This window comes from Artemia sp. Qi Xiang Cuo, chromosome 21, assembly GCF_049724085.1.
Source record: "Artemia sp. Qi Xiang Cuo chromosome 21, ASM4972408v1, whole genome shotgun sequence".
Lineage (NCBI taxonomy): Eukaryota > Metazoa > Arthropoda > Branchiopoda > Anostraca > Artemiidae > Artemia > Artemia sp. Qi Xiang Cuo.
In genome coordinates, this window is record NC_142814.1 from 49,020,898 (window position 1) to 49,043,750 (window position 22,853).

The following is a 22,853-nucleotide window of genomic DNA, read 5'->3' on the forward strand; positions in this document are numbered from 1 at the left end:
TGGAATGTTGTATTTTTTTCCGAAGAAAGATCACGGATGCGTGTTTCTTTAACAAAAAATTTATTTATTATTACATTATGGAACGAGCTGTAGTCCATGCAGGACATACGTATCCTTAGAAATGATAGTATAGCACAAATTTATTTTAATTATGCTTCTTAAGAAATCATCATAAGTAAAAATTTAGCATGCCGGGAATCAAATTTGGGAGAAATGACTGAGAGCCGGCTATCCTTACCATAGGACCATGTAGGATATTTCAAAATATCTTACGTTAAAGAACAAATTATGTTAAATCCGGTGACGGAGGAGCTGGTCATTTTGTGAAGATGGTTCATAATGGTATTGAATACGGGGATGTGCAGGTCATATGTGATGCTTATTCATTTTTGAAATATGCACTGAGAATCGATCAAGAAGAAATGAGTAAGTGTTCGGTGATTGGAACCATGGGGAATTGGATTCCTTTCTCATTGAAATTTCCAGAAATATTTTCAAATTTAAGGAGAATGGTGATAACCGGTTAGAAAAGATTCGTGATTCAGCTGGTCACAAAGGAACGAAAAAGTGGACTACTATTGCATCCGTTCAATATGGAATTCCAGTTACTCTCATAGGAGAATCTGTTTATTCTCGCTCTTTATCTTCCTTGGAAGATGAAGGTGTTGCTGCATGGAAATTACTTAAAGGACCTGACAGTAAATTTGAAGGCGATAAGGAAACATTCGTGAAACATATCCGCAATGCTCTTTATGCAACAAAAATTGTTTCGTACAGTCAAGGGTATATGCTACTCAGAGAAGCACCAAAGGTAATCAACTGGAAGTTGAACTATGGTGATATTGCACTCATGTTTGGCGGTGGCTGCATTATTAGAAGTGTTTTCCTTAGTAATATCAAGTTAGAATTCGGTAAGAATCCAGAATTGACTAATTTGTTGTTAGATGATTTTTTTCGGGGTACTATTCACAAGTCGCAAAGTTCCTGGAGGACAGTTGTATCTGAAGCTGCTCGTTTGGGGATTCCTATTTCAACCTTTTTTTACTTCATTAGCTTTTTACGATGGGTATAGATCGGCTCGCCGCCTCCCTGCCAATCTTATACAGGCAAAACGTGATTACTTTGGAACTCATACCTACGAACTAAACGACAAACCTGGGGTTTTTATTTATAGCAATTGAATTGGAACTGGAGGAAAAACTGCATCTAGCAATTATTTGACTTTCTTTTGTTCAACAGGTTTTATTGATAGGAGTTGCAGTGGTAGTTTGCGACCTAGAACGAGATTATCACATCCCATAGTCATCAAACATTTTATTTTATTTATTGAAAGCAGGGATTCCAAAAAGTTCATTTTTTTTTTAATTTAAAGCAGAGACGGGATCCTATCAAGGTGGTATCCAGAGGGGGGGGGGGGTATTGAGCTATCATATTTAAATGATAATACCTCGATTTTTTTTAAAGCAGGGGTGCCAATAATTTAATTACTTTTTTTATTTAGAGCAGAAACGGTATCCTATCACGATGGTATCCAGAAGGGGGGCATAGGGAGTTATTATATTTAAGTGATAGTACCTTGATTTTTTTTATTGAAAGCAGGGATGCCAAAAAGTTGAAAAGTTGACAAAATTAACAAGATTTTGTTAACGCCTAACGTTTTGCTCGAGTAGCAATAGCGCCCTTTGGTCCAGTGCCCAAGTTACATTAAAAGGCCAGGTCATAATAAAAGCTTTCAATTTGGGAGGTTCAAGATGGAAATGACCATAGCAGATGTTCATATGGAAATATACATAGCAGAGGTTCATATGGAAATGACCATAGCAGAAGCTTTGAGCCTGGGTGGGGATCTCGATCTTAGGGAGTTTTCAGAATATTGAAGGACATCACACATTTTAGCGGCAGATCCAAAATTTTACGGGGCTTTACGCTAGAAAAAAGCTCCTATTATAAAATATTCTTCTAGTTTGTTTACCAGAAAATAAATAAAATGTATTTCTTACTGCTGAGTCTGTATAATCTTAGACCTTCTACGGCACAATTTCCAAAATATTTCTAAAAGTTTTTTCTAACGGGCAACTATGAGAAATAATACATTTTTAGCTATACATTTCAAAGATTTCAGCAGCTAAATTTTAAGTTTGATTTTCCAGGGCAACAGAATGGCTAGCAGTGTGTGGCCGAGAGGATATTTTGAGAAAGCCCAATTTTACTAAGTATATAAGGAAGCATGCCAAGGTATGCAAACGCCATTTTGGCCCACCAGACCTTGTTTGTGAGGAAGAGGGTCTTCACAGCAGACGTCGGAAAGTTAATTTCAAGACTATACCATCTCTGCTCTTACCTACTAATCCAGAGAATATCGAAGGCCTGAGGCTGTTTTCTGCAAGTGACTGCGTTGTGAGAAAGGAGTCTAAGACTAGACCCCGGCGCCGCACCGATGAGGGAAGACCGGCGGTGGCGGGGCAAAAAACAGCACGCCGCGTCGCGTAAGACGCCGGCGGTGCGCCGCCGGTAAGATGTCGGTGGCGCGCCGTCGGCGCGATCAATGTTGACCAAAGACATTCATGTTTTAATCAGTCTTTCTCAAATCACATTTTAAATTTACAACAGATTCGAGCCTATTCATGAGTTCAAAAATTCACAAGTCGCTGGCTGGAAACTGTTCTTCTACGCTATTCATCAAGAGAAGTAGAAATCTGGTAGAAACGAAATGGCTGTGACGTTTTAGAACCATTGCATAATACGAGTAGTTGAAGTATCTATTAGCTATGTATTCTTAACATAAATAATTATCAAAATTAGTAGTTTTTTTCATCGAGCATTACTGCATATAAAACTTCAAATTCCGTATCACAAAATTCGTCAGTTATCTGGGTAAAAACTTTGAACTTAGAAGCTTAATTTTTGCATAATGCCCTTTGCCTATATCTGTTTTGTCACATTTAAAACAGTTGAAATGGGTGACTTTGATATTGATGTTTTTCTTTTGTTCTTTTGGATTCCTAAGAAGCCTTCTTGTATTAAAAACTGGTTTTTAATTACAATTTAAAAAAATGCATTTTAAAGGTTTTTTTTGGTTTCTTTATAGAATATATGTCATGTAGGCTAAAACTGAACTGCTGCTTTTTTTTATCGCTTTTGGCTGCTCTTTTGGATATTATTCATTTTTTTGGGGGATTCATTCCAAATTATAAACTGATAAATACCTAATATCAGTCAAATTATAAACTGTATCTAAAAGGAGTAAATTTATCAAATTGAAAATACATGATGAACTCTTCACATGAGAACACTGCAATTACAATGACACAAAAAACACTTAATAGTTTATTGGCTATGAAGAAAAATGAAGTACCAGCTATTTTCTTATGTAAAAAATGAAAAGCTCATCCGTTTTAAGTGTAATTCAATGAATTAATACGCAGACTGAAGTAGCTCCAGGAAGATGTTTAAATGTTCATCCTAGTTCGTCACTTTTAATCCAAGCAAAATGTTAGGACACTTAGTATCAGTTATTGAGTTTAAGCTTTGATTTCCAAATGCTCACAAGAATTACCAAATTTAAGAAAGTCGCAACAATAAGTCACCTGTGGTCAAAATACTTAGACTCCTCTTTGATCCCCACCCAGGCTCAAAGCTTCTGCTATGGTCATTTCCATGGAAATCTCCAAAGAGTTTCTTTTTAAAATAGCTTTCAAGCGTATTTAGGGTTATTTAGACTTTTTTCTTTTCTTCAAAGATTTGAAAAAAGTGTTACAATATTCTAAATGTTACATTTGTGCATATTTTTGGTAATCATTTGTGGGGTGATCAAATTTTCTAAACCACTGTAGATACGTAATAACGTTGCAACATCTAGTACCCTGAGGTCATAAGACTGTCAAAGATTCCTCCTTGAACCTCCCAAATTGAAAGCTTTTATTATGACCTGGCCTTTTAATGTAACTTGGGCACTGGACCAAGGGCGCTATTGTTACTCGAGCGCAACGTTAGGCGTTAACAAAATATTGTTAATTTTGTCAAATTTTCAACTTTTTGGCATCCCTGCTTTCAATAAAAAAATCAAGGTACTATCACTTAAATATAATAACTCCCTATGCCCCAACTTCTGGATACCATCTTGATAGGATACCGTTTCTGCTTTAAATAAAAAAAAATAATTAACTTATTGGCACCCCTGCTTTTAAAAAAATCGAGGTATTATGATTTAAATATGATAGCTTAATACCCCTCCCCTCTGGATACCACCTTGAAAGGATGCCGTCTCTGCTTTAAATTAAAAAAAATTAACTTTTTGGGATCCCTGCTTTCAATAAATCAAATTTCGAGCTATTCTCATTTAAATATAATACCTCCCTACCCTCCCCCCCCCCTCTGGATACCACCTTGATAGGACACCGTCTCAGCTTTCATTAGAAAAATAATTTACTGAATAATTAACAAGGTCACTATATGGTTCAAACAAACACGCAAAATAACGTTAAACAGCTTAGTGTTCCTTGAAAAAAATTGAGGGTATGAGTAAAGGAGTACAAAGACAACAACAAAAATGTCGAAATTACTCAGATATACCTCAAATTATTGGAAAACTGAGTGATAGATTCGCCATGGCATTCCATAAGAGCCAAAGAATCGAATTAAAAGGGAGCACACACAAAATCCAAAAAAGGCCAGTAGCCCATGAGAAATCGCAAAACACCCAAGACAATGAACAAGTCTTAATGGGGGGCCCTTAAGAAGGTGTCAAAGCAACCTTAAGTGATGCTATGGTTGTAATTCTGAAAAGTCACAAGCGGAAAGAAGTTACTTTCACTTTCGTTCCTGCTTTAGAAACCATTAACGAAGAAGAAAATGTGCCCCTTTCTTCAGAAATAAGTGATTCTTCTAAGCAAAACAGATATTTGCCGATGATTTCTGGCTGTTCCTTCGTCGCAACTTGTAATTTGAATCCAGAAGTTTCCCAGAAGGACCAAACCGGGCGCGCGATTCTTCAGGACTGGGTAAAGCTCAAGAAATCAGTGATGGCCTTGCTAGACCGGGAAGAAGGAGGCTTTTTAGTAATGGCAAGAGAAACGCTCTTGCCTCATATAGCCAGTTTGATGCAACTCCTCGGAAACGTAGAGTCCCCACAATATGAAAATTAATATATCCGTGAAAAATCCGTCTAGAGAACGCCGAAAAAGAAAAGACCCCATGACAAACAAAACTCCCCCTTACCTAAAAATGTCAAAACGTTGTCTGATGAGCTGCCTCAGAACTCAACAGGTGGAAAATTAGGGATGGGGAGATGGTAGAAATAGAGGGCACGGAGAAGTTTCCAAGCTCGAAAAAGAAAATGATACAAAGTCAAGTCAGGTATACTCCTCGTAAAAAGAGGTTTAGACAGATCATCAAAAACCAAGAAAAAATGATATCGAGATGCCAAGCTAAAAATTGTGTAATGAAAGCAAAACTGAAACAACTTTCTTAAACTAGCAAAAAAGAAAGGATTCTTGATCACCCATCTTAGTGGTCTTCAAGTAAGGATGATCCAGTCTGAAATTCGGAGTGGAAAAAAACGTCTACCATACACAGAAGATGAGAAAAAATTACTTTGTGGCTCTACTTCACCTCACCCTCTTCTTATGTGACTATCAAGAAAGCTGGTATTTTTCAGTTGCCGTCGCTTCAGACTATTCGTAGATACTTAAGAACGCTCGAAGCGCAAGATTACTTTGATGACGATGTATTCCAATTGCTAGAAGCTAAATTAGAGAAACAAGCTGATAGATTTTGCCCATTAGCTGTGGATGACATATCACTGAAACCTGGTGGATTAACTTACGATCGGTTTAAGTATGTCGTTACCGGACTTGATAGTGATGGCAAGCTGGTGAAATTTTCAACTGTTTTCATGCTCCAAGGTATTACAGATAAATGGAAGCAGCCGGTTGGTTACTTTCTTACTGAGAAATGGCCGAAAGGTAACCAGCTGCTGATTATGGGTAAAGAATGCGTCTAGAAGTGTAAAAATATTGGATTACAAGTCAAGGCTTTGATCTCTGATCAGGGGGGACTTCAGAGGACTTGTAAAGAATCTTGGTGTTAGCGAGAAAAAACTATTTTTTGACTTCAGTGGAGAAAAAGTGTACTATATATATGATCCGCCCCACTCATTGAAAAGTGTCAGAAACAATCTACTGATTAATGAAATTTTGTTTGAAGATGGCCAAGCGTCTTGGGTCGACATTATCAATCTTTTCAAAATCGATTCCCGATATAGAAGCAAGGCTGCCCCGCGCCTAAGCACGTGTCATGTGTTTCCTTCCAATTTTGACAAAATGAAATTAAAAGCAGCAGCCCAGGTTTTTAGCCATTCCGTGAGCTCTGCGCTTAGATTTTATACCAAGAAACATGCAATTCCTGCAAAGGCAAAAGGAACTGCACAGATTTGCACCTTTTTTGACAAACTGTTTGACAGTGTCAATGGAAGCTCTTTTCTAGATCCAGGATCTCATCGACGAGGTCTTACGGAGAAATCACAATCGTACCACTTTTTAAGAAACTCAGTTGACTTTCTAACACAGCTTAAATTTGTAAACAGAAGTACAAGAAAGCCTGTTGACAGTATAATTCACTGTGTGAGAGGGTGGATTCTCACTATCAACTCAGTCCTCTCTATAACTGATGATCTTCGTGGTAGAGGTGTAAAATTTTGTATTTCCACAACGACTCAACCAAGACAACTTGGTTAATTTCTATGGACAAACAAGACAAGGTGGAGGGTATTGCAACAAAGCTACATTCAACAGGTTTGCATATCTATATCAACAGGCAACATGCAAGTTGTTGGTTAGTAGCTACAAAAATACAGGCAACTGTGAGCCAATTCCTGACCAGGGAAATATTTTGGTCGACTTCCTTTCACAGAAAAAAAGTGACATACCCCAGGTGAAGCTGGCTGGGCTTACCAAGGCTCACCAAAGTAATAAGCTTCTGTTGGAAAAAGAGAATGAATTCTTCAATGAAGTATCTGGCAGCCTAGAAACTTACACGCTTACAGATATCGTTGGTTTCTATGTTAAGAAGCTGCTGACTTGGCACAATTGTCCGATGAGTGCTTCAAAGCTTATACAAGGTGATAGTGAAGTTTTTGACAAAATTTATTCTGTTATGGCAGAAAAGGCCTACGAGCAGTCAAGCCTGACTTTATCCAGCCTTACAACTCTTTCGCTAGGTGTCGTTTCGTTTCAGCAAGACTGTGACTCCATTTTCCTCAAGTATTATAGTAATTCTTGCTGGAAACCGGGACTAACCAATCGAATTTGGCTTGAGTGAAAGACCTGAATTGGGAAACTGGCTGCGAGGGCTTCCCCCTTGAAAAATTTATAAGATTTGTTTTGCGCTTACGTGAATGTTACGAAGTAAAATTTAAGAATATGGAAATACATAGAATAGAAATATCATCATGAAATGTCATCTCTTTATGGCATTGTTCAAATAAAACTTATTTTTAACTTGATATCAAGGAAAATAAACTAGCAAGCAATTATTTAAGTTTTAGTAGTTTAAATATTTGATTATCTCTTTTTTTGAACAAAAGGGCGAAAATTTTTAAAACTTGTGTTTGATTATCTCCTCAATGAGCTCCTCAGTACTACACACAATAAAAATCAAACCAATATCAATAAACATATGTGAAAAGTGGAAGTGACTATATTTAATTTATCTGCAAGTCTTTATTCATGCCCACCACGTAATTTCCCTTTGAGAAAAAATTGATAAAACTTTTAAAACTGAAATATCAATACGAAGCACCAAATATCATAATGAAATGTCATCTCTTTATGACATTGTTCAAATAAAACTTATTTTTAACTTGATTATTTTTGTAAACTCATTCTTTGTCTTTTTTTCCATTCTTAAACTTTTGCACTATTCCTTTTTTATTCTTTAATAATAATTTCTGGTAGTTTGAGTTTGAGTTATGGTAGGCTTCTATTTCTACTGATCTTAAGTTTAATATGGCCTTTACTTTTCTTTAAAAAACTCGTAGAGTTTTCGTAGTATTACCCTGAGTCCTATTACCCTGGAACACGTATTTTGGCAGAAACTTTCTCAAAATACCTTTGAAACCAACTTGAGACTTCGATGCCTATTTTTAATTCCTAAAAATATTTAATAATAACATTGCACTACTAATTACCGATTTTCATGTATGTATAGGAATAAATAAACTTAAAATTAGTTTCTTCAAAATAAGTGTTCCAACGTTGAAGCCAAATTTCGCGTTCAAGAGAGATCTGACTTGTCTACCGGGGATAATATCTAATGTCGCTTATGTTTATACCGATCTATACATTCTCTGGAGCAAATGGTGACAGAAAATGGTGACAGCTCCGTACCACCCACAAGTTATTGGTAAAATAGAAAATAGGCATTAAATATTTTCGAACGTATTAAGCATTTATACAAAAGACAGTAGGAATGATTGGGATCGATTCTTACCTTATTTAACTAACGTAATCAATACTGCTTATTCAGAAACAACTAACGATAATCCATTTTATTTACTTTTTGGTCGTGATTTTAGAATCCCCTATGATGAGATTATTGAATATCAGCAGTATTATAATAACTCGGAGGATTACAAACAAGAAATCATAAATAGGATGAGGAAAACTTACAAAATAGTGAGGCAAGAGTTGAAAAAATGTAAAATAAACCAAGAGCTAAGATTCCTAAGAAAAAATCCCTAAGAAACAGCTGAAATGCTGAGGTTAAACCCGGAACCCCATGAGAACGTCTAAGCCAAGAAAAAGGGAAGACATTAGAAAACGAGTGGGTATAAAGGTCTCCACTCTTCCTTGCTATGTCTTGTTCCCTCATTGTAGTGTCGTTACGTAAAACCGTGTGGCTATGACGCTGCAACATGCGTCTCTTAAACAGATCGGACGTGCGTGAACAATGCAGGCATGAAATATGTTGTAAAATTAGACCTCAAAAATTAATAATGTAGCATAAACTCTGTTTAAATGATTATTTTAAACCTAATGTAAAATTAGCTAAGTGTTGAAAGAAGTTAAAATAAAGTGTATGTAGTAGTGTATATTAGAAAGCATAATATAACAACTTAGAAGAAACTTCTATGTATTGAATTTTCCAATGGGAACTTTACATATATATTTCAGCCAGCATGATAAAAATTTCGTTTTGTTTACTAATATTAGTGTATTTATTAAACTCTCTCTCGTAGCGTAAAATTCATGTACCCAATCGATACGTGACTTATTTGTACTATGAGTATTTACTTTAAAGAACGTGTGATTCTGCCTCGTTATTTTTATTACAGGAAGTGGATTGACATATTGGATATCGAGCATTACAATGAGTTGTCCAGTGTAGATACAACCTAGTAGTATCTATTTTCATCTTACCTCAACCAACGAAGAGTACTCACCATACACTCCAGACAATTTTCATCCCAGCTGCGTCTACGAAAACAACAGTTACCTATGATCGTTGTTTCCTCAACCATGAACCATATTAACTATCAGGTAACATTATATTTGAATCTCAGTATCCAGTGCATTATCGAACTATATAATCACATAAATTCTGAGAATCCCATCGACCAGTACAAGATATAAGTACATAAATATCGCCTTTGATAATCATTATGGACCCATATACCACATGACCGTATAGTTACGATATTTGATTACTCCAAAAACTATTTATGTGTCACCGAATCACGCTTCGAATTCCTTTCAACCATCTCTTGGAATTCATCCTATCCCTCTGTGTGGAAAGTTCATATCTCTGTTATCCCATAAATGTTACGAGATAAATTCTGAAAAATGGACCTGGAAACCAAAATTGACCCCAGTGACCAACCCCTTAGTGACAATATACCCCTCTCACAAGTTAAAGACAATATGTTGAAGGAGTCATTATAGTTTGATGTCGACCTGTTCCAAATCCAAACTTCAATTCCACCGTGATTAACCTAGGAATCACCGCAAAGGTTAATAGACGCAAGCCATGAACTAACAATTTTATAAGAGACAAAAATGAACAATTTTATACGAGAATACATTCTCTATGTGCCTCAAATGTCCCAAAAAAGATATGCTGAGAAGAAAATAAACGCACTCCCAGTGTTCGACCCCTTAATGATAAGGCACCCTATGAGCTGTCACAAAGCAGGTGAGAATGGACTCTGATAGCATATTCCCACATCTTTAATTAGAAGCATCATTTGCCAGTTGACAGTTAGAGAAGCTTGTCGTGTGAACAAAATCGTGCTTGAACTGTCCCATGAAGAAACCATAACTTAAGTGCTTTAAAAATTTTGCCAAGACGAAAAGAGTGAAGGACAATAATTTACAACAGAAGGATTGAATACGCTAAAGAGACTCGAATGGTGATGAAATAGATGTGAACTTACATATGTCACTTCTTAATAACTTTATTTTAACTATGTTACTTCCAATATCCTATCAATAACGTTGCGTAGCAAACATCCCCAGTGAAAGTGTTCTAATATTACCAGTGAACATGGTAAACACAATATTGTGTATTTTAAATCATTCTTGTATATAGTGTTAAATGTTCAGATAGAGTTATGTGTAGCACTGTCGTGCTATTCATTTAATGTAGCGTAGATAGAAAGAAGTGTGCCCTCTAGACAGCAAAATAAAAAAAAACTTTTAAAATGTAGAATAGCCCCAAACTTGTAGGAAATGTAAAAATAATCAGTGTTAGATGTAGAAAAAAAATCTTTAGTATAGTAACTAGGCTAGAACCATGAATAATCTTAGTCCGGTAGATGAATTTTAGATAAGGATGTAGAATAAAATAAGAAAAGTAATAGAGAAAACTTTTAGCACTCCTGATTAAGCCAAAAAAAATAATACAATATAAATCAAAATTATGTAGAATAAATAGTTAGTAAATTGCGAACATTTCAAAAGCCCAAAGGCAAGCAAATCCTAATGACCGGACGTCATTATATAATGGGAAGGGTAATATGTACCGTGAGTAAAATACGATATATTTACAAATACAAAATTAAAGTTCCTTCTTTCTAAAGTTAATTCTTAAAGATAATTCCGACTTCCTCTGATTAAGTTTAAATCTAGTTTCAAAACAAAAAAATCCTTAATCATTATTAAAAAAACTGTCTATTAGTTCCAGCCAAAACTCAGTACTAATAATAGGAGAGGGTTTTAAATTTTACCGAGAAGAGTGGTAATAAAAAAACTAAAAAATACACTGTTTCGCAGGAAGTCTAAGTGATAAGAGTGTGTGAACGTTTAAATCATCAAAAATATTTAAGACAGATTATTGGACGGAAAGTTTGGCCCGCCTCAGGACTTAGGCCAATTGTGGGTCGGCTCTTATAGCGCAGGACGAGGACTATGTTTTATAGTGCAGTAAAAGGTGCTTTTGGAGGGGAGCTGTAAATCAGATTCAGGATCACTTAGACAGAATTATTTCGACATTCAAGCTTTTCAATTCTATCGTTTTTGTTATCTCAGTCACCGTTGTTGTCATTTGAAGTGACCCACTGCTGTTCACCTAAATATTTAAGTCTCAATAAATCTATTGCTTTTTACCTGTGTTTATTTCATTTTATATGTCTGTATCTAGTCTACCGACAGGTAATTAGTCCGCAAATCTCCAAGGTACGTTCCCAGGAATCTGATCTCCAGATAGCTCGAGGAAAGGGTCACATTTATATGGCTACACATTTTATTTTTTCTCAATAATTGATGGTGGCGCGCTCATAAATTTACTTCACTCCCCATTGCTATGGCGCAGGCCTTGGTGGCACAATCTTTAGCGCTATAAGCGGTGCTATCGGAGAACTTATAAGGTGTAAGTTCGCAGCTTTAAAATAGGATATTAAATTTGACGCAGTCAATATTTATGACCATTATTAAGCCCAGTCCCATAAAATTTTTATCGCTACACAAACAACTTAATGGACCTGACAGTAAATTTGAAGGCGATAAGGAATCATTCGTGGAACATATCCGCAAGGCTCTTTATGCATTAAAAATTGTTTCGTACGCTCAAGGGTATATGCTACTCAGAGAAGCAGCAAAGGTGTTCAACTGGAACTTGAACTATGGTTATATTGCACTCATGTGGCTTGGCGGCTGCATTATTAGAAGTGTTTTCCTTAGTTATAACAAGAAGGAATTTGATAAGAATACAGAATTGACTAATTTGTTGTTAGATGATTTCTTGCGGGGTGCTATTCACAAGTGCCAAAGTGCCTGGAGGACAGTTGTATCTGAAGCTGCTCGTTTGGGGATTCCTATTCCAACTTATTTTTACTGCATTAGCTTTTTACGATGGGTATAGATTGGCTCGCCTCCCTGCCAATCATATACAGGCACAGCGTGATTACTTTGGAGCTCATACCTACGAACTAAACGACAAACCTGGGGTTTTTAATTATAGCAATTGGACTGGAACTGGAGGATAAACAGCATCTAGAAATTACTTGGCTTAGTTCTTTTGTTCAACAGGTTTTGTTTATACGGGTTGCAGTGGTAGTTTGCAACCAGGAAGGAGATTATCACGTCCCATAGTCATCAAATAGTTCATGGTAAAAAACTCTATAGCTAGAGTGACCCGTCTCAATAGTAACCGAAACTTTAAAAACGAAATTTTGATACCAATAGATACATCAAAAAAATTGAATTTTCATCCTGATTTTAAATATGCAAGTGTTATTATGTGTATGTATACCCATCAAAAGTTACGACCCTGAGAGTATTTGGCCTATTTTTGAAAAAATAGAAAAATAATCTCAAAAATTCATAGGATCTTAATGAAAGTCACAACATCAGATACACCTTATCAGAGAACATTATATAAAAATATAATAATTTCTTATACAAAAAATTACAATTTTATCACTTTTATCATTTATCTTCATTATATAAAGGACCAATATAGTTCATCATATATGGTGCTTGTCAATACGGTTTATTTATGTAATTTACCATTATTATGCAAAATGCAGTAATTTCTGGAGGGCTTTAACAAAAAGCTTATTTGTTATCAGAGGCAACGCTGTAGCGTTGCCTATGATAAAGGCCATACGGCTCCAATGTTTTATTATTTATTTATTTATCATTTTTTCCCAGAGCCACTTCATATGGAAGGGGTCGTCATAGAAACTTCAAAGGGGGCTCATTTGATTGGAAATCGGGAGTTCTAGTGCCCTTTTAATATTCAGAAATGATTAAAGGGCAACTAGCCCCCCACCACGCCCATCCCTTCCCCGAACACGTCCAATCAAAATTTTGAGATAGCCATTTTGTTCAGCGTAAATGATTTCCTGATAGAAAAGATATTTTTGAGGAGGACACTCCCTCACAACCCTCAGGGCAAGGGTTTTAACTTATGCCCTGGGGGTATATTAGGTTTTAATAGAAGGCGATGTCGTAGAAACTTCAAAACTGGCTCATTCGATTGGAAATTCAAAGGGCTAGTGCCCTCGAAAGTGATTAGAGGGCAACTAGAACCCCCCTACGCCCTTCATTTCCCCAATCACATCCAATCAAAAATTTGAGATAGCCATTTTGTTCAGCTTAGTTGATTTCCAGATAGAAAATATATTTTTCAGGAGGACACTCCTCCACAACCCTCAAGGCAAGGGTTTTAAGCTATGCCGTGGGGGCATATAAGGTTTTTATAGAAGGCATTGTCGTAGAAACATCAAAAAAGGCTCATTAGATTGGAAATTCAAAGGATAGTGCCCTTTTTAATAGTTGAAAGTGATTGGACAGCAACTACACCCCCCACGCCCATCATTGCCTCAAACACATCCAATCAAAATTTTGAGATGGCCATTTTGTTCAGCGTAATTTATTTCCAGATGAAATATGTTTTTGAGGAGGACAATCCCCCACAACCCTCAGGGCAAGTGTTTTAAGCTATGCCCTGGGGCATATAAGGTTTTTATAGAAGGTGTTGTCGAAGAAACTTCAAAAATGGCTCATTCGATTAGAAATTCAAAGGGCTAGTGCCCTTTTTAATAGTCGAAAGTAACTGATGGGCAACAAGCCTCTCCCACGCTTTTATTCCCCCAAACACATCCAATCAAAATTTTGAGATAGCCATTTTGTTCAGCGTAGATGATTTCCAGAGAGAAGACATGTTTTTGAGGAGGAGATTCCCCCACAACCCTTAGGGCAAGGGTTTTAAGCTATGCCGTGGGGGCATATAAGGTTTTATAGAAGGTGTTGCCGTAGAAACTTCAAAAAGGCTCATTCGATTGAAAATTCAAAGGGCTAGTGCCGGTTTTAATAGTCGAAAGTGATTGGAGGGCAACTCATCCCCCCCCCACGACCAACATTCCCCCAAACACATCCAATTCAAATTTCGAGATAACCATTTTGTTCAGCGTAGTTGATTTTCAGATAGGAGGACATTCCCCCAAAACCCTCAAGGCAAGGGTTTTAAGTTATACCCAAGGGGCATATAAGGTTTTTATAGAAGGTGGGGTTGTAGAAACTTCAAAAAAGGCTCATTCGATTGGAAATTCAAAGGGCTAGTGCCCTTTTAATAGTAGAAGGTGATTTGAGAGCAACTAAACCCCCTAAGGTTCTTATAGAAGGTGTTGTCGTAGAAACTTCAAAAATGGCTCGTTCGAATAGAAATTCAAAGGGCTAGTGCCCTTTTATTAGTTGACAGTGATTTGAGGGCAACTAAACCCCCTCTAACGCCCAACTTTTCTCCAAAAACATCCGATCAAAATTTTGAGACAGCCATTTTATTAAACGTAGTTTTAAGTTCTGGAAATTAGGTCTTTGAGGATGACAAATCCCCCACAGCCCTCAGGGCAAGGGTTGTAATTCAAGGATTCTCCAAATCTTTCATATTATTTCTTATGGAAGGGATGCTCGTATAAACTTTAGAGAAGGCTCATTTGATTGGAAATTGAAAGTTCTTGTTCACTTTTTAAGAGTCAAAAGAGATTGGAGGGCCACTAGACCCTCCCCAACCCATCCTCCTCCACGCCCTAAATGCATCACATAAGAGTTTTGAAATAGATATTTTGTTTAAAATAGTTCAAAGTTCTGATAAAAAAATCTCCGGTGTCAAAACAGCCCACCAGGGCATGGGGTTAGGCGTTGTATGTTATGCCCTGGGGGCATACAAACAATCAAACAATCATAAAATAAACAATCAACGCAAACAAACATACAATAGATATTAATGTAAATTAATAAATAAATTTAGTGCTGGTATTAATTTAAATTAATGAATAAATTTCTGCTGGAAGTTTTTTTAATTTATTACATTAAGGAACGAGCTGTAGTCCATGCAGCACATACTTATCCTTAGATTTGATAGTATAGCACAAATATATTTTAATTATGTTTCTTAAAAAATCATCATAAGTAAAAAATTAGCATGCCGGGAATCAAATTTGGGAGAAATGTTTGAAAGATGCACTAAGAAGAGATCAAGTGGAAATGAGAATTGGTTTCCTTTCTCATTGAAATTTCGAGAAATATTTTCAAATTCAAGGAGAATGGTGATTACCTGTTATAAATGATTTTTGATTCAGATGGCCAGAAAGGAACAGGAAAATCGACTACTATTGCATCCTTCCAATTTGGATTTCATGAGAATCTGTTTATGCTCGCTCATCATCCCTGGAAGGTGAACGTATTGCTGCATGCAAACTACTTAATGGACCTGAAAGTAAATTTGAAGGCGATAAGAAAACAGTCGTGGAACATTTCCGCAAGACTCTCTATGCATCAAAAATTGTTTCGTACACTCAATGGTATATGCTACTCAGAAAAGCAGCAAAGGTTTTCAACTGGAACTAATTATGGTGATATTGCATTCTTTTGTTCAAAAGGTTTTCCTTACATGCGTTGCGGAGGTAGATCGCAACCTAGAAATAGATTATCTCGTCCCATAGTTCGTGTTCGTGGAACAGTTCATCAAACAGTTCGTGGAAACAAACTGTGTGGTAAGAGTGACCCGTCTCAATAGTAACAGAAACTCACAAAACAGAATTTTGATACCAATATATACAACAAAAGAATTGAATATTTATTCTGATTTTAAATATAGAAGTTTCATCAAGTTAAGTTATACCCATCAAAAGTTACAAGCCTGAAAGTATTTGCATTATTATTGAAAAAATTGAAAAAAAACCCTTTGAAAGTCATTGAATCTTAATGAAAATCGCACAATCAGATTCAGCACACCCGAAACCATACTGTAGAGGTTTCAAGATCCAATCTCTAAAAAGTTGAAATTTTGTATTTTTTGTCAGATGAAAGATCACAGAAGCGTGTTTATTTGCCTTTTTTACCGGGCGTGATTGTATCGACTCAGTGGTACTAGAATGTTGGAAGAGGGCTCATTAAAAGTTCTCGTGCATTTTTTGTAAAAAAAATTGAATGATTTCTTATACAAAGAACTACATTTTTATCACTTTTATCCCTTGTCTTCATTACATAAAGGACCAATATAGTTCATTATATATGGTGCTTGTCAATACGGTTTATGCATGTAATTTACCATTATTATGTAAAATGTAGCAATTTTTGGAGGGTTTGAACAAAAAATGTATTTGTTATTTCATTAAGGAACGAGCTGTAGTCCATTCAGCGCATACTAATCCTTAGAAATGATAGTATACCACATATTTATTTAAAAATTGTTTCTTCAGAAATCATCATAAGTTAAAATTTAGCATGCCGGGAATCGAATTTGGGAGAAATGACTGAGAGCCAGTTATCCTTACCACTAGACCATGTAGGATATTTTAAATATCTGACTAATAAAATTTATGTTAAATAACAAATTATATTAAGTCCGGTGAGGGAGGAGCTGGTCATTTTGTAAAAATGGTCCATAATGATGTTGAATACGGGGATATGCAGCACATATGTGATACTTTTTCAATTTTGAAAGATGCACTGAGAATGGATTAAGAGCAAATGAGTAAAGTGTTTGATGATTGGAACCATGGGGATTTGGATTCCTTTCTCATTGAAATTTCAAAAAATATTTTCAAATTGAAGGAGAAAGATGATTACCTGTTAGAAAAGATTTGTGATTCAGCTGGTCAGAAAGGAACGGGAATATGGACTACTATTGCGTCCTTCCAATATGGAATTCCAGTTACTCTCATAGGAGAATCTGTTTATGCTCGCTCTTTATCTTCCTTGGAAGATGAACGTGTTGCCGCATGCAAATTACTTAATGGACCTGACCGTAAATTTGAAGGCGATAAGGAAACGTTCGTGGAACATATCCGCAAGGCTCTCTATGCATCAAAAATTGTTTCGTACGCTCAACTGTATATGTTACTCAGAGAAGCAGCCAAGGTATTCAACTGTAACTTGTACTATGGTTATATTGCACTCATGTGGCGTGGCGGCTGCATTATTAGAAGTGTTTTCCTTAGTTATATCAAGAAAGAAATTGATAAGAATCCAGAATTGACTAATTTGTTGTTAGATGATTTCTTTCGGGGTGCTATTCACAAGTGCCAAAGTTCCTGGAGGACAGTTGTATCTGAAGCTGCTCGTTTGGGGATACCTATTCCAACCTTTTTACTGCATCAGCTTTCTAAGATGGGTATAGATCGGCTCGCCTCCCTGCCAATCTTATACAGGAACAACGTGATTACTTTGGAGCTCATACCTACGAACTAGGACTGGAACTGGAGGAAAAACAGCATCTAGCAATTATTTGGCTCAGTTCTTTTGTTGAACAGATTTTCTTTATACGGGTTGCAGTGGTAGTTGGGCACTCAACAAGCTGGGCACTGTTAAATCATAATGAGCTGCATAATCGCTCATTTTAAAGGAAATTGCTGCATCTAGTACTTTTTGTAATTAAAAATAAGATATTTTTTAAAGTAAAATCGATTTTGTCAAAAAGCTGCAATTTTGATGTATTTTAATACTGCAGTCTTTTCAAAGATAGTTGATTTTTGTTTATACATAAAGGACCGATATAGTTCATCATAAATGGTATTTGTCAATTAGGTTTTTCTAATATGATTTTCATATATTATGTAACATGCAGAAGAAAGATCACGGATGCGTGTTTATTTGCCTTTTTTACCTGGGGTTATTGTATCGACCCAGTGGTGCTAGAATATTGGAAGAGGGCTCATTAAAAGTTCTAGTACATTTTTAATAGAAAAGTAGAAAAATTTCTTATACAAAAAACTACATTTTTATCACTTTTATCACTTGTCTTCATTACATAAAGGACCAATATAATTCATATATATGGTGCTTGTTAATATGGTTTATTTATATAATTTACCATTATTATGTAAAATGCGGTAATTTTTGGAGGGTTTTAACAAGAAAATTATTTGTTATAACATTATAGAACGAGCTGTAGACCATGCAGCGCATACTTCTCCTTAGAAATGATAGCACAAATTTATTTTAATTATGTTTCTTAAGAAATCATCATAAGTAAAAATTTAGCATGCCGGGAATCAAATTTGGGAGAAATGGCTGAGAGCCGGCTATCCTTACCACTAGACCATGTAGGATATTTTAAAATATCTGACTAATAAAATTTACGTTAAAGAACAAATTATGTTAAATCCAGTGACGGAGAAGCTGGTCATTTTGTGAATATGGTTCATCATGATATTGAATACGGGGATATGCAGGGCATATGTGATGCTTATTCATTTTTGAAAGATGCACTGAGAATGGATCAATAGGAAATGAGTAAAGTGTTCGATGATTGGAACCATGGGAAATTGGATTCCTTTCTCATTGAAATTTCAAGGAATATTTTCAAATTCAAGGAGAATGGTGATAACCTGTTAGAAAAGATTCGTGATTCAGCTGGTCAGAAAGGAACGGGAAAATTGACTACTATTGCATCCGTTCAATATGGAATTCCAGTTACTCTCACAGAAGAATCTGTTTCAGCTCACTCTTTATCTTCCTTGGAAGATGAACTTGTTTCTGCATGCAAATTACTTAATGGACCTGACAGTAAATTTGAAGATGATAAGAAAACATTCGTGGATAAGGAAACCCGTCTCAATAGTAACCGAAACTCTAAAAACGGAATTTTGATACCAATAGATACATCAAAAGAATTGTATTTTCATGCTGATTTTAAATATGTATCATGATTTTTAAATATGATTTTAAATATGGTTTTAAAATTTCATCATGTTTATGTATGGTTTTAAAATTTTATCATGTTTCATCACCCATCAAAAGTTACGAGGCTGAGAGTATTTTCCCTATTTTTGAAAAAATAGAAATTTCCTCTCTAAAATTCATAAAATCTTATTGAAAATCACTCCATCAGATTCAGCGTATCAAAGAACCTTACTGTGGAGGTTTCAAGCTACCATCTCTAAAAACGTGGAATTTTTCATTTTTGTCAGAAGAAAGATCACGGATGAGTGTTTATTTGTCTTTTTTTACCAGGTGTGACTGTATCGACCCAGTGGTGCTAGAATGTTGAGAGAGGTACCATTAAAAGATCTATTACAATTTTTAATAAAATAAAAATAGAATCATTTCTTATACAAAAAGCGGCAGTTTCATCATTTTAATCACTTGTCTTCATTACATAAAGGACCAATTTAGTTCATCATATACGGTGCTTGTCAATACGGTTTATATTTATATAATTTACCATTATTATGTAAAATGCAGTAGTTTTCGTAAGGTTTGTGTTGTTAAAAAATTTTTTGTTATTAAATTAAGGAACGAGTTGCAGTCCATTGTAGCTAAACAATATAGGAAACGATGCAGCCCATACTTATCTTTATAAATGATAGTATAGAACAAATTTATTTTATGTTTCATAAGAAATCATCACAAGTAAAAATTTAGTATTCCAGGAATCAAGCCTTGTCCAAAACCTCTATGCAGCAGACTTACCGTCCCTTGACTTAAATAATAAGGAAAATTTGTTGACTTGAAAATCAAGAAAATTGACTTTAACCAAGATTTTCTCCACTAACGGCATCTTTTTTTTCTTTCCACTTGATTTGACTCCTCAACTAGCTGGGCACTGAAAAATCATAATGAGCTGTATAATCACTGATTTTAAAGGAAATTGCTGCATCGTAGTACCTTTTGTAATTAAAAATAATTTTTTTTTTAAGTAGATTTAATTTTGTCAAAAAGACTGCATTTTTGATGTATTATCATACCGCAATCTTTTCAAATATATTTGGTTTTTGTTTATGCATCAAGGACCGATATAGTTCATCATAAATGGTATTGGTCAATTAGGATTTTTATATATAATTATGCAATATTATGTAAAAAGCAGTAATTTTTGGGGATTTTAACAAAAAATATTATTTGTTAATTGAAAATAGAATAGTTTCTGAAAATTTTAAATATATTAATTCTATTCAACTGCAAACTGCAAAAATATTTATGATGTCTGTGCAATAATTTTAATTTTTTAATTCAAACCGGTAAAATACCTGAACATTTTAAAACATGTGGGACAGGGATAAACGAGCAATAATATGAGCAAGCTTTGACAAGGTAGTATCAGTCTTGAAATAGAATTCATTCCATGATCAATCAGTTCGTGGGAACGAACTGTATAGTAAGAGCGACCCGTCTATATTGTAACCAAAACTCTAAAAGCGGAATTTTGATACCAATAGATACATGAAAGAATCGAATTTTTGTTTTAATTTTAAATATTTAAGTTTCATCAAGTTTTGTTTTATACCCATCATGAGTTAAGAGCCTGAGAAAATTTGCCCTATTTTAAAAAAGAGGTAAAAACACCCCCTAAAACTAATAGAATCTTAATGAAAATCACGGCATCAGATTCCATGTATCAGAAAACCATATTATAGAGGTTTCAAGCTCATATCAGTTATTATTTCGCGATTATAATAAAATTATTATAATCGCATTGAAAAGGTTACTGTTTACAATTTGTTGAAAAGATACAAAGGGATGGATTTTTCTCGTATAACCATATATTACGCAATAAGTGAATGCCATATTTATACACGTTTATCTTTCGACAAGAGATTTTATTTTTTACATAAAGAACCGATACAGTTTATAGATCAATGGTAGTTGTCAATTAGGTTTTTTTTATATAATTATCCATTATCATGGAAATGGAGAAATTTTTGAGGGGGTTTTAACATAAATTTATCAGTTAACTGACACTAGAATAATTTATGAAAATTTTAAATATAATATCTTTATTTATTATGATAAAGAACGACCTCTTGCCTATATTAATTTACATTAATAATGTTATATTTAGCTAGAAGGTAGCTACGTTAAGTTTAAATTTAATTTAAGTTTAATTTAAACTTAAACGTTAAGTTTAAGTTTAAATTTAAACTTTAACTTTAATAGATACAGCTTTCAATTCAATATATTAAAAATTTTCTATGTCGGAGAATTGAACCCGGGTCTTCCGAATTATAGGCAGGGATAGTTACCACTCTACTATCTGAGACTTATATTATATAAGTTACATATACGTCATGAAGCTAATTTTGTTATTACATCCTTGTACATTTTAATTTGTGCATCTGGGTTGCAGCGGTAGCTAGCAACCTAGTAAGAGACGACAACGCCTTATAGCAAAATTAAGTAGCCAATAATACATAAAAGATCGATACTGTAAATGGGAGTTCTGTAAGTTTTTTATGATGACGTCAGTTGCATACATAAAGGACGGTCATAAACGTTGCAAGTCAAGAGCATCTCACGTAGTTGTAATTAATAGAAGTTTAGTTTCGACTTTAAGTTGGCAAATGTGTAAAAAGTGCCCGTAAAAACGCATCAAAAATTGTTTCGTACGCTAAAGGGTATATGGTACTCAGCAAAACAGCAATGGTATTCAACTAGAACTTAAACTATGGTAATATTACACTCATATGGCGTGGTGGCTGCATTATTAGAAGTGTTTTCCGTAGTATTATCAAGAAAGAATTTGATAAGAATCCAGAATTGACTAATTTGTTGCTAGAATATTTCTTTCGGGGTGCTATTCACAAGTGCCAAAGTTCCTGGAGGACAGTTGTATCTGAAGCTCCTCGTTTGGGAATACCTATTCCAAGCTTTTTTCTCTATTAGCTTTTTACGATGAGTATCAATCGGCTCGCCTCCCTGCAAATCTTATACAGGCACAGCGTGATTACTTTGGAGCTCATACATTCGAACTAAACGACAAACCTGGGGTTTTTTATTCATACCAATTGGACTGGCACTGGAGGAAAAACAGCATTTAGCAATTATTTGGCTTAGTTCTTTTGTTCAACAGGTTTTCTTTATACGGGTTGCAGTGGTAGCTTGCAACCTAGAAAAAGATTATCACGTCCCAAAGTCATCAAACAATTCGTGGTAAAAAAAACTGTATAGGTAAAGTGACCCGTCTCAATAGTAAGCGAAACACTAAAAACGGAATTTTGATACCAATAGATACATCAAAAGAATTGGATTTTTATGCTCATTTCAAATATGTAAGTTTTATCATGTTTATTTATACCCATAAAAAGTTAGGAGCCTGAGAGTATTTACCCTATTTTTGAAAAAATAGAAAAATACTCTCTAAAATTCATAGGATTTTAATGAAACTCACACCATCAGATACAGCGTATCTGAGAACTTTACTGTAGAGGTTTCAAGCTCCTATCTCCAAAATCGTGGAATTATGTATTTTTGTCAGAAGAAAGATCACGGATGCGTGTTTATTTGTCTTTTTTTTACCAGGGGTGATTGTATCGACCCAGTGGTGCTAGAATGTTGCAGGAGGTCTCATTAGAAGTTCTAGTGCCATTTTTAATACAAAATAGAATCATTTTTTTATACAAAAAATTGCATTTT

At 35.1% G+C, this 22,853-nt stretch overlaps 3 pseudogenes; all 3 read left to right on the forward strand.

Annotated features, from left to right (window-relative positions):
- The first annotated feature begins 305 nt into the window (after positions 1 to 305).
- LOC148939658 (6-phosphogluconate dehydrogenase, decarboxylating-like) lies at positions 306 to 12,505 on the forward strand (annotated as a pseudogene).
- A 4,348-nt stretch (positions 12,506 to 16,853) lies between these two features.
- Positions 16,854 to 17,842, forward strand: LOC148939659 (6-phosphogluconate dehydrogenase, decarboxylating pseudogene; annotated as a pseudogene).
- Positions 17,843 to 18,682: 840 nt separating this feature from the next.
- LOC148939660 (6-phosphogluconate dehydrogenase, decarboxylating-like) lies at positions 18,683 to 22,274 on the forward strand (annotated as a pseudogene).
- Positions 22,275 to 22,853: the final 579 nt, after the last annotated feature.